Here is a 17,929-nt window from a genome sequence, read left to right on the forward strand (position 1 = left end):
AGATCATATCTCCCAGAACCCAACACTGGCAGATGTTTCCATTTCCCTAGTATTTCTCTTGCATTCATTCATTCAAACACCAGATAGTGTCCACTGTATGCACTGTGTCAGGGCTCTGAAAAACAGCTGGATGAGGAAAGAGAGGTAGGTGAGGTGAGTGTGGCTATTTCAGCAGTGGCCCTCAGAGAAGCATAGTGTGAATGTGGGAAAGGAGTGAGCTTGTGGAGCTCTGGGGGAAGAGTGAGTATGGCAGAGGGAACAGCAAAGCCAAGCCCCTGGAGAGGGAGAGAAGAATAGCTGGGGTGTAGTGAATGAGGGTGGGAGCAGTGGTTAAAAGATGGGCAGGGGTAGCCCAGATGGAGTGGCTCAGTGGTTGAGTGACCTAGGAAGTCAACTGTTGATTCCCAGTCAGGGCACATGCCCAAGTTATGGTCTCCATCCCCAGTAGGGGGATGAGCAGAAGGCAGACGGTCAATGATTCTCTCTCTGCCTTGATGTTTCTCTCTCTGCCTCCCTCTTCATCTCTGAAATCAATAAAAAAATATTTTTTTAAATGGGTAGGGATAAAGTGGTACAGAACTTAGTAGCCTCAGTGGGCCCTGCAAAAAGTTTGGATTTTGGTCTAAGCATAAAGGGCAACTCCATGGGGAAGGGGCTGAGAGGAGTGGGTGTCATGGTCTGTTCTGCGTTTTGAAGAGGCAATCTGGCTGCTGGGTGGTGAGAAGGGGAGTATGGAAGCAGAGCTCCACTCCAGGCAGAAATGACAGTGGTGGCTGTGGAGGGGTGAGGAGCTACAGGACCGGGATCTCCTTTATAGAAAGAGCCAACAGGTCTCCTTGATGGACTAGATGGAGGAGGGGAGGGAAGGGAAAGAGTGGAATTAAATTTCAGATTGGGGCCAGAGCAATTTGGTGAATGGAGGCACCATTTAGCTAGATGGAAACAAGCAAAGGAAATGAATGCATTTGAGAGTGGAGATCAAGAGTTGGGTTTGGACCTAGTAATCATCAACAGTATCGTTTGACTTTGTTATAAATCTCAGACTCCTTGAGGGGAGGGTCTATGTAATTTTTTGCCTCTATTGCCCTCATTCTGCTTAGCACAGGTTTTCACAAACAGTAGATACTTAGTCCATTGTTGATGAATGCTTTGATTTCCAGTGTATTTATTCTAAAAAATTACAGATGGTATCCAAATGACCTTTCTTTCATTAGATCACTTGATCATCACAAAGTGATTCTTATTTTTTATTATTTCAAATGATAGTGACCATTATCCTTTAGTCCTAAGTCTGTCTGACCTCCTCCCTTACCTACATCCTCCATCATTCCTTTCACAGTCAAACAAAAGTCAAATGGGTACCTGGGTGCATTTCCATCCATCCATCCATCCATCCATCCATTGGAGGGGGAAACCTCAAATTAATGACTCACTTTGGTAGACTGGCTATTAGCATGTCAGGGTTCAGAGAGGTGCTATGGTCTGTTCTCACTGAGTTGTGCCAAATTGGCCAATCAATCACCATGCAGAGCAAGAGCATCCTCTATAATAAGCCCCTAGCATTTGCCCTCACTTTGCAGCTTACAAAGCATTAGCCTTGTGCAACCAACCTCTGAATTCACAGGGCAGGTCTCCAGACATTAAATTTTCTATTTCACTTCAACTTTCTTAAGTTGTAACCAAAGGTTTTAACTAAGACCATTCTCTTGCCTGGAGTTTTTTGCTCTTCTTTTTTACCTTGGAAACTTCCACTTAACCTTCCAGAATAAGTTTAAATATGAAACGACACCTTCCCTGACCCACAAGCAGAGTGAATCCCTCACCCCTTCCTCCTCTGGGCCATGTGGATAGGCCTACCTTCTTAGTCATCGTGCTGTAATATGTAGCTACAAATGTATTTAAAATGAATCAGAGATGTACAAGTTTCCCTAATAGAGAGTATTCTTCCTGAGGGAAGGGAATGTATCTCATTCATCTCAGGTTCCAAGGCTTGATAGAGACTCTCACACATAGTTAGCAATCAATAAATGAATGACCATATGAATATTTTAAAATTTAAAGTCATATTGTGGAGGATTGTGTGTATTTTGCTAAGGAATATGGACTTCAGCCTATAGGCAAAAATAAAGAGCCCATGGAAGCTTGATTTATATCACAAAAGGCAGATGGCAGGCTCATTTCATAGAATTTATTTCCCTGAAAGCTGATGAGGTCTGATTTATGTCTTCCCTTGAAGGTCAGGTTACAGACTGTTCAAGTCACTCTGTCTTTCTCTCTAACAAGGGGATTGTGTCAGTTACACATAGCCTGTTTCTTTGTCCCATCCAGGGAACTTCAGGAAATTGCAACTCATCAAATGTTCACTGAGCATTTACTATGTGCTTGGGACTGTGCTCGATGCTGTGAGGAGACAAGGCGGTTGGGAGCCTCCTTTGCCAAACTCTGGAGGTGGGGCCTCCGAGGCATGCAGAAGAGTGACATGCCTTGGTCTCCAGTCTTGCACCCTTCATCCCATACTGCTGTGATCTGCTCCCAGAGGAGCTGGGGCCTGGCTGGGATTGATGAGCTCCTGTCACCCTCATGACACTCTCTCCTAAACCATTTCACAACACTCAGGCGAGCCTGCAGGAGGGGGCTGATGGGATGGGCCCCAGGGAGTGGGGCAGCAGAGAGCAGCAGCCATGATGGATGAAGTGTCACAGCTGCTCCCCAGAAGACTTAATTGACTTCCTCGGGCTCTTCCTTTGGCCACATATTCATCCACTCATCCATCTACCCACGCATCTATCCACACATGCATTCATTTATGTACCTTTTCAGATCTTTATCTTTAAAGTGCGTATCTGTGTGTATTCATAGTTACATATTCATTCATCCATCCTTTCACCCACTGATTCATATCTTTGTTTAAGGCACATATATGACTGTTGTTATTGGAAAATCCATCCATCCACCTGTCCATCTATCCACCCACCCATCTGTCCATCCACCCATCCATTTAAACATTTATCTTTAAAGCACATATCATTTCCTTACTCAAAAAAACCAGAGGGTCTCTCATGTGGCACAACTTAGAAGCAAAGTTACTTATCTTAGCATTCACAAGTAGCCTTTATTTCCTGATCATCTAAATGAGCCCTCTCTTAGCCATTTAGGCCTGAGTGTCTTTTCCTGGCAAGCTGGATCTTGCCTTCTCTCCTTTTCTCCCACCCCATCTCTCCTTTTCTACCTTCCTCGGTGTCCTCTCCATCACTTCTTTTTAAAAAAAATATATATATTTTATTGATTTTGTACAGAGAGGAAGGGAGAGAGATAGAGAGTTAGAAACATCAATGAGAAAGAGAGTCATTGATCAGCTGCCTTTTGCACACCCCCTACTGGGGATATGCCTGCAATTAAGGTACATGCCCTTGACTGGAATCGAACCCGGGACCTTTCAGTCCCCAAGCCGACGCTCTATCCATTGAGCCAAACCGGTTTTGGCTCCATCACTTCTTACAGTTCTGTTTTTTGCAGTCCAACTCTTCATTCACTAACCTCCTCATGAGACTGTCCACTTATTCCTTCACTAACTGTTTATCACCCGAGTGACCATCCTTTCTCTAAACTCTTAAAACTCTCAGTATCTGACCCACTCTTTGGGTACTTGACTCTTGTGCCCTTGTAAATGTGGTCCTTCTAAATGTGGTCCTTCTCCCTTGCTCAGTGTTGCTGAAGACTACTTCCTTTGATGCTTTCCCACCTAGTCATTGAGCCCATTAGGACTCAAAGAGAGGGGTCAGGAATGAAATTTGGCACTTCAAGCCTTGGGCCCACTGTCTAAGGCCAGAGTCCTGGCTGCTGTGAACCTCTGCTCTGAACAAAATCTGATGAGCATATCTATGAACTGACTGGCCCCAGAGAACCATGTCTCTGCTGTATGTGTGTCTTTCAGTGCTACCTTCCGTGTTAGTTATTGTTGCATCACCACTTCCTACTTACCTTGATTCTGTGGGTTGGCTGTGTCTTGCCTAACTGCATTAAAGTTACTGCAATAAAGGCTGGAACATCTTAGATGGCTCCACCCACATGTCTGGGGCCTCAGGTAAGGTGGCTGGAACAGCCGCTCATCCTCTCATGGCCTCTCTCTCTCCCCCAATGTGGTCTTTCTTACTAGAACAGGCCAGACTGAGCTTCTTCAGCATGTGGCTGTCTCAAGATTCCCAGGAATGTCCAAACAGAAGATCCATGACCTCTTGAAATCCTGGCTCTGGAACTTACTAGTATCTCTTCCAATAAACACATTCTATTGGCCAACCCAGTGCAGAAAGAGATTACATTTCTTTTTTAAAATATATATTTTTATTGACTTTTTTACAGAGAGGAAGAGAGAGGGATAGAGAGTTAGAAACATCGATGAGAGAGAATCACCAATCAGCTGCCTCTTGCACACCCCCCTACTGGGGGTGTGCCCACAACCAAGGTACATGCTCCTTGACCGGAATCGAACCTGGGACCTTTCAATCCACAGGCCGACGCTCTATCCACTGAGCCAAACCGGTCTCAGCGAGATTACATTTCTTGATGGGAAGAGCTCTAAAATATCAGGGACAGATTTTTCAATCTACCCACCCATCTACTCTGGCCCACCCACCAGATTGATCTCCCCTGGATAGGAGTACATATTCCATATTAAACTAGATTTCACCACTTTTGGAGATGGTATATAACACCTTTGCTTACTACCTCAGGGTCACCCCTCCAGCGGGGTCAATTAGAGCATCTTCCCATTACCCTAGTCCCAGATAGAATATATGAGCTAGGCCCCAGGCCCCTACATGCTATCCTATTGGATATTTTCACAACAGTCATCGCTGTCTAAACTCTATCATTTGTTATTGTGTTTTGTTTTGTATGGTTTATTTGTGCATGTTCGTCTCTTACTGAAATGAGACCTTCATCTAGAGTCTTTGTTCTTCCACTGACGCATTACCAGTACCTGGAGGCATATTCATCACAGAGTAGGGTGCTCAGTAAATATTTTCTGAAAGAATGAAAGCTCCATGAAGACTGTGATCACACCTGAAATCCAATCATAGCCCAGCTCCTCCTGATAGACCCTCCCAATCAACATCTATGTTTTGAGGATAGTTCATTCATTTATTTTGCATAGTGTGAAACATTGCAGTGGTCCTCTTTGTGTCCATTTTATAAATGTTTCTAACAGTCTTCTGTGTGTCCAGAGAGGTTCCTGGTCTTTGGAAGCATATAAGCTCTTTGTTAAGACAAACTTTGAACATATGGAAAAAACAAAAGGATGTTTTATTTCATTTAAATTCCTTCAAATAAATTCATCTCCACCATTCAGATGTGAGCCGGGTGGACATGGAAAATAAAAAGCAAATACCCCATTACCATTGTGGACCTCTCACCAAGGAATTTACCAGCAATCTCTTAAGACTTTCCAGTTAGTTCAGTTGAGGTGTTCACTGAGGCCAAGTTCCAAGTTATAGGAGACAGTGCATGGGATAGATTTCTGGTATCTTCTTTGGCAGGGGCTGGAGACTGTGCTCTGTTTCTTCTCTGAAGCTGGAAAATCCAGTGCCAATTGACCATATTGAGCAATGTGTTAATTTCACACCAGCCAAGAGATGGATGGGCTTGCTATTCGCATATATTAGCAGGTTTTGGCTGGCAGCCATTTGCCACCCTTGTTGACTGTGGCTTCCTCACCCACGACCTTGTATGGGATCATTTACCCCTATTGGCTTACTGCCCAGAAGGCCTCAGAGACACCCTTACATGATCAACCTCACAGGCTCCTGACTTCCAGGGCAAAGGTCTCTGTGCATCTTATTGCCAGGGCCCCAGGAAGTCCACAGCTACCACCTCGACAGTGCTGCTTCCATGTTAGGCAGTGGCAGGCAGAGCTCTAGCTATCTTCAGAATCTTGGCCACACTGGCTCCCCGAAGCATGGTAAGGGATGGGACTCAATGAGTTTATGACCCTTATCACATCCCACTCCCAGCCATGAGTAAAAAAGTTCTTAACCTGAGGGTTGGGAGCTCCTGACTTAGGACCCAAGTGATGGTAGGATCCTGAATTTCAGGTTTATATGTATTATAGATCACACCTTATTATTCCATGTTCAGCTGTCTGCCTGAATTGAGGCTGGTAAGTGTGAGGGGGAAAATACCCATGAGCACTCCCAAGAAAATCACAGGACCCACTCAGAGAGATCCCCGTAGGAGTGGTCGGCACTGTCCATATACCTGTTCTATGCTTTCCAGGAACCAGCCTACCTCGAAACACACAGCTGCCATTTCTGGGGACACTCCCATACCCTCCCCTCCCGCTTTCAGCCATCTGCACTGCCTATGCCACAATGGGCCCACTCCATCTGTCGCCACTGTCCCCAAGGACTATCACAAACATCTGCTTCTTAGATCTTGAAGGTGATTATGGAATGACCTTCTTCCAGAGAGAAAATTTTGCTTTCAGAGTCTGAAACTGAGAACTTCCAAAACCGTGCAGATCCCAAACCTCAGAGGGACTGTATGATTCATGAAGGTAAAATATGGGCTTCATGGCCCATGTTTGCCTAGATGAGCCATGGTCATGGCAGGGCTGCAGAGCAAGATGGATAGCAGCTCTCCCCTCAGGACCTCTTGCAGATACCCTGCTCAAATCTGGGTTCCGTGGGACCACTAGACATTCAGAAGACCCTGCTATTTTCTGTGGCATTTCATTTTCTTTGTATTAATAAATACAGGGAACAATAGAGAGAAATATAGAGAATAAACAGAACAAGTATCCAACACTCACCTTGGGAAATGAGACATTATAAGTATAACAGAAACCCTCCTAGATATTATTCCTGCCTTCCTCAGAGAGAAGTGAATATTCCCACGCTAGATTTGACGCTTTTAGTACACATGAGATAGTACATATCAGCATTGGCAACAGTTTGGTTTGCCAGTTTTCAATCTCTAGATAAGCATAAAGACGATCTTCAGGATCCATTGTTACCTTTTTCTTTCCTTGTGTTTTTGCTATTTAACCACATTGATGCATGCTCATTCAATTCATCACCTCCTTCCTTTTGATGGACTGTTAGCTTGTTCTAATCTTTCACTTCTGGAGGGCAGCCATTAGCTTTATTGCTTGCTTTTCTCTATGCACCCAGAGGATGGTTTCTCTAGGGTAGCATTGCTAGGCTTAGCGAGGTGTGTCTTCCATTTAACTAGGTATTGTCAAGTCGCTAACCAAAGTGGTTGTACCTGCATTAGCATGAATTCCCAGTACTCTACAGCCTGACCAGCACCAAACCTGCTCTCGCACCATTTAATTCCTGTCTATTGGACAATGAAAAATGGCCCCTTTGTTTTGCTTTTATTTGCATTCCCCCAGCAACTAGAGTTCCCTGCTCCAGGACCATTTCTGTTCCCACTTCCTAATCTTACCTCTCCAAATCTTTTGTCCATTTTTCTACTGAATTGATCTTTTTTTTTCTCATGTTGATTTATAGCTGGGTTTCATAACAGCATCACTATTGACATTTGGGACGGATGGTTCTTCCTCGTGGAGGACTGTTCTGCAATTGGAGGATGTTTAGCAGCATCCCTGGCCTCTTCTCACCAGAGGCCAGGAGCAAACCTTCCGCCTAGCCCAGGTGTGATAAGCATGCCTCCAGGTATCACCATCACCCTCAGTGGAGAGCCACTGATTCACAGAAACACTTTATTTTTTCATGCATGTTAATCTGTTGTCAGTTACACAGATTGCACAAATCTTCACAAAGATAGTGTGGAATAGTCAATAATTCCGGTTCTTCTCCATTTCAAAAGCTTTCTTTAGAGCAGGGGTGGGGGAATCTTTTCTCTGCCAAAGGGCATTGGATATTTATAACATCATTTGCGGGCCATACAAAATTATCAACTTAAAAATTAGCCTGCTATATTTAGTCAAACATTGAATTAACTCACCCCTAATGCCTTGCCGGGGCCAACGATTTTGCGGGCTGGACGATCCCCACCCCTGCTTTAGAAAGAGAAAGAAAGGTCTATTCATTATGCCCAAAGTGCCGGGTACAATCTATTCCTGATTGTACAAGGACCGATGATCTGCATCGCCAGTTGTCCCCAGCACACTCCCTCCTAAATTATTGATGAGCTTCTCACTTGCCCTGTCGAAGTCCGTGTTGGCATGCACAGTTCTTACTGTGCACTCAGACGGCCCTATATTAGAACTGTTTATGTGCAGCCATTCCTCTACCTGTCTCCTCACCCAGAGGAGAAATTCCTTCCAAGGGGTCCTCGATGATCTGTCAAAGTGCCCCAACCGCGACCTGCCTTCAGGTAAGGAAGAGGGAGCAGCTCATTACAGTCATGTCTGTGTTCAAGGCCAGCATCAGGACTCACTCTAGCACAGAGCCTGCCCTGCTTAGGACGACACTCCCATCAGCATCTGGGACAATGTCCAGAGTAACACTGCTGAGGGGGATAGGACCAGGACCCTCTAGGAGCTGTTTAGGCTGTCATCTCCTCCCCCCTCCCCCCAATTGGGTCTTCAGGATGCTGCTTCCTGAGCGTGTCCAGGATACTGTGAGCACACACCAACGTTCAAGGGGAAGCACTCAGCCGCTGTGAAGTCCCCTGTAAATCAGGCCAATGGTGCTCGGCTGACACTTGGCGGTTTTACTTAACCACAGCACGGACAATGACGAATGAACTGCCTTTGATTTCTGTATGGCTGAGACTGGATCTTGCTGAGATCCCATCCTGGGGCCAAGCTTGTGGGTCCCAGGCAGGTGTGTCTGGGCTCCTGGAGCTGAGGGTGGGCTGGAGGGAGCCTCTACTTGGGTTGAGCCCAGTTCAGCAATGAGTTGCTTTCCCTTCCCTTGCCCCAGCCCTGAACCCTTGGCAAGGTGTGGGAATCTGCTTCCATAAAACCAATTTATTTTTCCATTTATTTGATTAATTGAAATTGTTAATACTCTGGCCTCCAGGCCATAAACACTAGGTAATAAAACCCCTCTTACATATGCCCAGTGCTTTAGTGTTCCTTAAGCACTTTCACATCTATTATCCGACGTGACCCTTAGAACAGCCCTGCGAGGTAGGCAGGGAAGAGATTACAGTCCTTAGTTTATAGAGAGGGAAACGTGTGTTGCCCGTGGTTACATGGGTGGCATGGAGCAGAGCTGGCACTGACGCTGGTTCTTATAATCTAAGTCCCATTCTCTTGTAGGGCAACCAACCCTTCTGGTTCCCCCAGGCCTGAGGGGGTTCCCAGCATCTGGAAGAGCTGGTCACCCTGTCAGGTCCCCAGGCTACCTCTCGTGATGGAGCCCTGTCATCCCCGCCAGGTTCAGCTGAGGGAGGTGTCGTCTGACTTGGCACAGGTGAGGCTGATGGTACGTCTGGATCAGACTGCCAGAGATCCGTCTAAGAGGATCTTGTGCTGGGGGAATGGATTGGGGGGATAAGAAGTGGGGCCTAAGCATATGAGTGACACTTCCTGCCTGAGCTGCTTATGGAGACAATTGACCAAAAAAGGGTTCTGAGAGCCTATGGGTGCTGAGCCAGAGAGGGTACACTCTCAGAAATGCCTGGTCAAAAGGATCCAAAATGGAGACACCGATGCCTGAAGACAAAGGCAGAGCAGAGGCACATGGGTCGATAGGACAATAGAGGAGGGAGGGAGGGAAAGGGTTGGAGGGGAAATGGGCAGAGAGGGGTGAATAAGAGAAAAACTTAGTCAGAGACAAGTCCTCTGGCAGTCAGCTGTCAGCCACAGCTTCTCTCTCCTCTGTAGGCTGTAGCTCCCCCCTCCAGATTAGAGGTCAACTGTTTCCTGATTAACTAGCCCAATGGTCGGCAAACTCATTAGTCAACAGAATGGGAAACCACAGCTCGAGAGTTGTGGGTGGCTCATAAGCCGCAGTATGCCGACCAATGAACTAACCAATCCCACTTGGCTGGGGAGGGCAGAGAGGGGAAAGGATTTGCCCACGGTGGCCCATGCCTCAGCAGAGTATTGAGCTGTCAGGTCCAGCTTGATGAGCATTTAGCCTTGAACCCAAGCAGGAGCCAAGCTGGCCCCCACTGCCTTGTTTCTGTCTCTGAGCACCTAGTTAGCTTCCCTCTGGCCTCAATCCACTCCCAGCACCTCTGGCCGGAAGCCCAGTTGCCTTCCCCTGTCACTTCAGGATGGAAATCTCAGCGTTTGATTCCGTTTGCCTTGCTGGTTAGCATTTTGACTTTAGTAATGTGAAGAAATTCAAATCTGATTGGGAAATCATTAAGCTAAACCAAGCCCAGAAGAAAGCAATTGAGTAGAAAATTGTGAATACCAGTCTCAGTGTCTCCTCCGTGCCCAGAGAAGGAGAAGCACCATTTCTGAGGTCACCTCGGAGGCAGGCAGAGAGACAGGGGCCCTCCTCATGGGTACCGCCCAGGTGCATGGCAATCACCATGTAGCTGGCAGGCAAGGCCCCAGGGTGGGAGTAATTAATGCTGGTGGGGATGTGCATAGACAGTTGGAATCAGTGCACAGACGGGGTTTCCAGACCTATCAGTGATGGCAACCATGTAGGATGTGCTAACCTGTTTGGCTTTCTCTTCTGCTCGCTGGTCTCGATTTTTTACCTGATTTGTATTAGTTTTGATACTTTTAATTTTTTTTCTATTTTGTTACATGTATTTTCTTGAAAGTGGCCTCCAATCCTCTGTGGAACAAAGTGGGGAATAAATACATAATCTGACCAGCCCCTGCTCCAATGTTATTTTAGAGTGCAGCGCTGTGGGGTGAGACTAAGTAACTGAAGCAGAATGGCAGAGACTGGAGGGCGGGCCTCCCTGATCCCCGCCCCCACCCTGGCTGCAGCTGTGAGCCCTGCCACCCCTTCCTCTTCTCAGGAGGACCCAGCATGACCCAGTAGATGTGCAAGCTCCTCTAAGCTGCTGGGGTTGGAGGGGTACCAGGCAACCTTGTCTCAGGGCCTTAAGTGAACTGTGTCTTGCTGAATATCTCCATAGAGAAGCCAGTTTATCTTTCTGGAACTTTCTGTCTGGTGCTTCTAAGTTCCCAGGTTTCTTCCCCTCAGCCCAACTTCACCATTCAAAGGGACCCCGCTGTATCCACAATGGAAGTGAGTTGAGACAACCCTTTATAAACCTCTTGGGCTGTTGAGATAGCTTCTAACGGACCTCTCTGCTTCGCTCCTCCCTCACCACCATCCATGTATCAGTCTGTTTGACCATTTGAAAGTGTACATCGGTGCTCCACCACAGCCCTTTGTGGAATCGTCCAAATCCTCTTGGCATAAAATCTGTGTTCTTCTCAGGCCTTCCAGGCCCCTCCTGCAGGCACCTCCTGCAGGCCCCTGCCTGCTTCTTTCTCCCTTGTCTGTTCTTTCCCTGCCGCCCTGTGGCTTCCTGAGTATGTCAAGTCTAGTCCTGCCCTAAAGTGTTGGCATTTTCAGTTCCCATTGCCTTTTCTTCATGTAGCAAGTTCCTTCTCATTCCTTGGCTCTCAAATGTCAATGCCTCTCACCAACCCATTTAAACTAGGCCCATCTCCACCGCTCTGCCAACCTCAAAACTGTCTATCACATTATTCGACTTCCACCACAGCACGCATCACAGTTTGCACTTAATATTCTTTACTTGGTCATGTGTTTCTGATGAGTCTCCCTGAGCAGTGCATAAGCTTTGCAGGGCCCAGACTGGGTAAACTTCAATTCCCATGTTATCTCCAGCACCTAGACAGTGGCTGGAACATAGGAGGTTCTTAGTGAATATCTGTGAGATGAATGTGTTAATTACTTGAACAGGAGTTCCTAAACTATGGCCTGTGGACTGAAGCTGGTATGTAGCCAGTTTTCATAAATAAAGTCTTACTGAAATGTACTCAAATCATGTACATATTGTCTATGGCTATTTTGATGCTACAATGCTGGACACTAAGTATGGTACTTGCGACAGAGATCAAGTAGCCCACAAAGCTGAAAATAGTTACCACCTGACCCTTGGCTGGTGGGGATAAAGTGGTGGAGAGGGTAAAGGATGAAAGATAAGGTCTACCTGAAAGCTAGAAAAAGGAATAAGAGTACTTATGGCCCGTGTGTTTCTAATTCTGCCATGGGGAGAGAGTGAACACACTTCAGGTCTTAATCACAACCATGGCCAGTGTGAAGAAACAGGTGTGCTTCATCCATACATGCTGGGAGGCAGCTCCCTTCTCCTCCACATACAACAGTCACTGTGCCCCACTTCAAGGCACGAATCATGCCTGGTCATGAAACAGGAACTGGTCTTTCCCTTTAGCAGCGATAGGTCTAGCAGTGAGCATGTGATCCGGGTCTAGGCAGTAAAATACAAGGAGAAGTCCATCTGGTGTCTTGAGGGGGAAATATTTTTTCCCCTGGTAAGGAGAAAGCCAGCTTTGCTCTCATTGCATTCCTTCCTCCTTGAAGCTCTGATGGGCAAGGACATGACTCTCACAGCTGGGGCAGCCTTCCTGGACCTGAGGGAAGAGATCACAGGCGCTCGAAGAGCAGAAGAGTCCTTGACAGCACCATGGACTCGCTTAACTGACCCTGAAACCTCTTGTCTCCGGTTTCTTGGTAAGAGAAATACTAAATACCCACCAGCCAGCAGTGAGCAGATATAAGCTGACTTGATGACAATTCCACTTGATCCAAACTTCCCTAAGGAAGCAGCCAGGTCACATGATAAAGATCTGAGAACACCCAAAGAGAATGCAAGATGCCTCAAATACTCTTCTCCACCAGCCGAGTCCAAGTTTTAAACCTAGTTATATAAGAGACATTTGGTCGGGATGCATTGTTCTCCAGAATCCTTCTGTTAAATGGATGATGCTTTCAAAAAGCTATGCATGGGGAGTTTGTGACTTTATCCCAAAGGTGCCAGGTGGTCATAGATCATCTTGGACAGAAGAAATATGGAGCTCTCGGGGAGCAGGAAGCAGTGTCATAATGTAAATAGCACAGGACCATGAGGCAGGCTACCTAGATCCTGGTTCTCTTTTGTCTATTAATTATCTATGCACCAAGGAAAACTTACCTCCTGTCTCTGAATCTTCCCTCTCTCCTGTCTCCACTAGTTAAAAGGAACTGGCCATACATGCTACACAGTCTCACGCCCCCATGACGGCCTTCATTCACTCCTCAATCCTTTAGTCACCTTTTCCATACACACTATTGATTGAGTACCTCCCTGTGCTAGGAATTTTTCTAGATGCTGGGCATGTAGCAGTCTCTGCTCTGGTGAAGTTCACTGTCCAGTGAGGAAGACAGAAAAAGAACACAAGTATATATAACGAGGTGTGACACGTATGATGACAGGAGAGATGGTGGTGCATGCAAGCTAGTGGCAGCTCAGGACAGGGAGAGCAGGTGTTACCTGGTGTAAGAGGCTCCCCAGAGGTGATGCCATCTACGTTAAAGCCTAAAGAAGGAGTCCAAGTCAAGCCACAGGGAGGAAGAGGGAGAGGGAGAGGGAGAGGAATTTCCTTGGCAAGGGATCGGTGCATGTCAAGAACTGTTCATAAACTGTCTACCATTTATTTCATAACTAAAGTTCAGTTTTTCCCCCCAAATCAATCTCCATGCTACTTTGCTTATTAAAATTATAATGGAAAAGACAATCGGATACATTGAAAAAGAACCTGAGCCAAGTTTAACAAATCACTACAGTGATAGGAGTTGATGTCTATTTCATGTATTTGAAAGCTATGATATGTATTTCAAACATATATATAATATATCAGATCCATTAATTATCCAATTCTCATACTATGCTAGGCACTTGGATAGAGCTAGAAATATAAAGCAGAAGAGGACGTGGTCCAGAGGCACTTACAGCTCAGTGGGGAGACAGTCAAGTGCATTAATAATCAGAGAGCGGGTGCCGCAGGTGCAGAGAACGGTGCTCCCATCAGTTCAGGGCTCATGGACTTCCGAAAGCTTCTAGGGAAGCTTTCAGAAGTCCATGAGCCCTGAACTCAATTTGTTTTCTTATTTATTTTTCCACTCATTCATCCACTCACCCATCCATTCATCCATTTATTCTAAATACAGTAAAATGCACACATAAATTTACAATTTTAACCCTTTCAACTGCACAATGCAGAGACGTTGGATTCATATATAATGCCATGCAAAGTTCACCACTATCCATCTCAGAGATCTTCTGTCATTCCAAGCAGAAATCTTATCCCATTGAACAACAAGTCCCCATCCCCTTCTGCCTCCTCTGGATCCTAGTTCCCCTTTGTCTATTAATTTTCTATGCACGAGGGAAAACTCCCCTCCTACTTTCTGTCTGCCTCTGTCCTACTTTCTGTCTCTGTGACTTTGCCTAGATACCTAGATACCCTAGATGCCTCAGTTAAATGGAATGATAGAGTATTTACCCTCTTATTTCATCCAGCACAAGGTCTTCAAGACTTTTATCCATGTTGTAGTGTGGACCACCACTTCATTCCTTCATAAGGCTGGGTGATATTCCATCGTGTGTACATATCCCATGTTGGTTATCAATGTGACTGTTGGTGGGCACTGAAGTTGCTTTTGCCCTTTGGTGACTAATGCTGCTATGTACATTGGTGCACACTGTCTGTTGGGGTCCCTGGCTTCAGTCCTTCTGGGTATGTACCTAGGAGTGGAATTGTTGAATCAAGTAGTAATTCTATTCGAACTGAACGCTGAAGGCCGAGAATGACTGAGCAGGAGCAAGCAAAACACCCTATGGATGAATACCAAGGGATGGCACACTTGGGGTGACCCACCCATTATACAATCCCTAGCTCGCCCTCCTCTCAAGAGCCATATGTGTATCCCTCCTTGATGACCACTGCCTAGGTCAATCCTGGTTTCCCCAGAAGGTGCTCTATAGGATGTGTCTCTTGTCCTATCTCCCTCCCCAGGTCCACCCAGCCCAGGACATCCGGGGAGTGGTAACTTCTCCCCTGCCTACCTCACTGAGTTGTTTCAAAACCTAAGGAATAAAGCCTGTGAAGGGAGGTTCAGGCATTTGTGATCAAGGCTGTTGCTAATGTCCTCATTGCTGTCCTTGTTAGAGCACTTTTGGGCTTCCCAGTGGCCTCCCCTGGCCTGAGGGACCCTCAGGAGCAGTCACTGCAGTCCCTATGCAAGAGTTAAAAGGGTAGATTTATGTGTGCATTTTACTGTAGTTAGAATAAATGGATGGATGGATGGGCAGGTGGATGGATGGATAGATGGGGTGAGAAATAGACTCTTTCAATTACAACCAGGCCAGCTAAGCCCACAGAAATGAAGCCTCACTGTGATATCTCAAATTGCTGTATCTCTCCACCATACCCCAGCACCGAATTCTGTGCTACTAACAGAGAGGAGTGGAAACCCACCCATCACATCCTGACAGTCAGTGGAAGCCAGGCTGGTTTTCTCACTTTCAGGCTGGCAGATCTGTCGGGGAGGCTACGTCAGAAATTCTGGAGCGTTTGCTTCCTACCTCGGAATTAATTTCCCAAGGCTTGGTTTATTTGGTTTCAAACACCGAAACCATATTTATTGAGAAACCACTGTGTGTTTGGCATATTGCTAGGCCCTGTGGCTACAGAAGCCCAAGAAAAAAGGGCCTTAGTCTTCAGTCTATCATTGCATTAATGCTAAGGTCCTCAAATGCACACTGTCCACTTTCTGACACCCCAGTTCCAGTTGTATACTGCTGCCTGGGCTCTGAGTGTGACTACCTTTCCTGCTAAAAGGCTGTCTGTTTAAGTCATGCCTTTGCTTTAGTTCAGGGACTCTGTCTTTCAGCCGGCTGCCTGTCTGGTTTCTACCTACAGCAGCGAAAACACAAAAACCTGCCTGACACTTTTGATTCTAAATTGTGTGACCCATAAAATTGCCCCAGAGTCCCTAAATCACAGTCCCTAAACCTCTGACAGTAAACACGGATCCGGTTTCCCTGTGGCTCAGAATGGCCAGCCCTGCCGCCGCTCCTTAATCCCCGTAGGTATGGCTAATCCATCATGGTGCTTTCCAGCTGTGCCAGGGCCTGTATAGCATCTCACCCTTTCTCCACACAATGCCTTCCATTGACCTAAGCTGGCACACAAAGTATGTTAAGTAGACACTGTGCTGTCCCAGCCAGATCCTCTGGACCATGCCCTCAACCCACCTGCTGGGAGTGCATACAGGCTGTAACAGCCACAATAGTACCTTTCTCCTGAGCACCACCCTCTACTGGTCCTGACAGGTATCACCTCGCCAGGGAAAGTCTCTAGTGTCATGCCTTGACTAATATCAGGACCAAAAGCCTGATCCCTTGCTATTCACATATACTCATGTCCCTGGGAAGGGGCTTTTCCTGGTTTCCCCTGTGCTCTCTTCTGCCTCCCTCACACCTTACTGATTGTGTTGGAGAGCACAATATACTACACCTTCACACCAAATCCCCATCTCAGGTTCTGTTCCTGGGAAAACTGACTTCAGCCGTCCTTTGTCACACCTGTCTCTAACCCTATGCCCAGGAAAGAAAAGCCAAGGACCAGATACCTTGAAGGAATGTGCAAATCTTTCTCCTCACTCTCTTCTGTGCAATACATTGACGATCAAACCACAAATGTGTGCTGAGCCTGGGCTCATGCGGGGTAGTGTGCTGGGCATGGCTGACACACAGGCACATGAGACCAAGGCAATCCCTTCCATTCCAGTGTGACAGTGCAGAGGTGATGGCACTGGGAGCAGGGACTCTACTTTGGACCAAAGGGAAGGAGGAGGGTAGAACAGAGAGAATAGAACAGAATAGATTCTGAAGACTCTCTGAGACAGATTTGGCAACACGTTTCCCTCTGATTATCTCATAACCTAGAGCAGGAGTTTTATCATTTGTGGCTCACAGACCCCAAAAGAGATTCATGGAGGAGCTTCAAAGAGTTCCTAATCTCCCTCCCCCAAACTGAAATGCACGTCTATTATTTTTCTTGCCAAATAATCCATACCTCCCACCAGATTCCCAAACACCATCTGTGTACCACAATAGTCAAGAAGCACCACTTAGATTTTTTCGGCCAGTTTATCCAAAGGTCTTGAGCCTAAGATGAAGAGAGGTTTTGATGATATCAAAACATGCCCTGCCAACGCAGCAACTGTGTGGGCAGACCCAGCTGTGCTGTCAGCCAAACATCTGTCTGAGAGACAAATCTGCCTCTTTCCTATGCTTTTGAATCATGTAGTGGCTGCATTTTGGAGCTGGAGGTCTGCTCACTGTTGGGCACCTGACTGTCTGGGTCTCCTCATTGGTAAAATGAGCAGATCATGGATATTATTGTCCATCACTGATTTTCTGAAGAACCTCAGAAACTATCTCTTTCTTTTTTATTTTATTTATTTTTTTAGAGAGAAGCATTGATGTGAGTTATACATCAATCTGTTACCTTCTGCACACCTTCTGGGGACTGAGCCTGCAAATTGGGCATGTGCCCTGGCCAGAAATCAAACCAGCAACCCTTCTGTGCCTCGGACCACGCCCAGCTGGGTCACATTGGCCATGGCCGGGATTGATTTAAAAGGCTGTAGCATGCAGTGGCTAAGGGTGTAGGGGGAAGAGGGGTGGACTTCAGAGCTAGAAAACCTAGGTGTGAATCTCAGCTTTGCCACTTGGATTGTTTTCCTCCTGGGGCCTCTGGGAAATAGCGATGATCATGCATAATAATGACATCTCCCCATAGGGCTGCTTTAAGGACCAAAAGAGTCAGCCATGTGAAGCCTTAGACCGGAGTCAGGCACACAGTAGGCACTCGCTAAGTGTTGGCTCTTCTATAATTTGTGTCCAGCAGAGATAACTGAAGGGCCAGGAATCATTTCCATGTCCAGACAGTGAGGCCCAACTCTCTCAGGACTTGTGAATCCAGCCTGGGCTCTCCTCACGGCAC

This window comes from Pipistrellus hanaki, assembly GCF_964339955.1.
Source record: "Pipistrellus hanaki genome assembly, chromosome: 16".
NCBI lineage: Eukaryota > Metazoa > Chordata > Mammalia > Chiroptera > Vespertilionidae > Pipistrellus > Pipistrellus hanaki.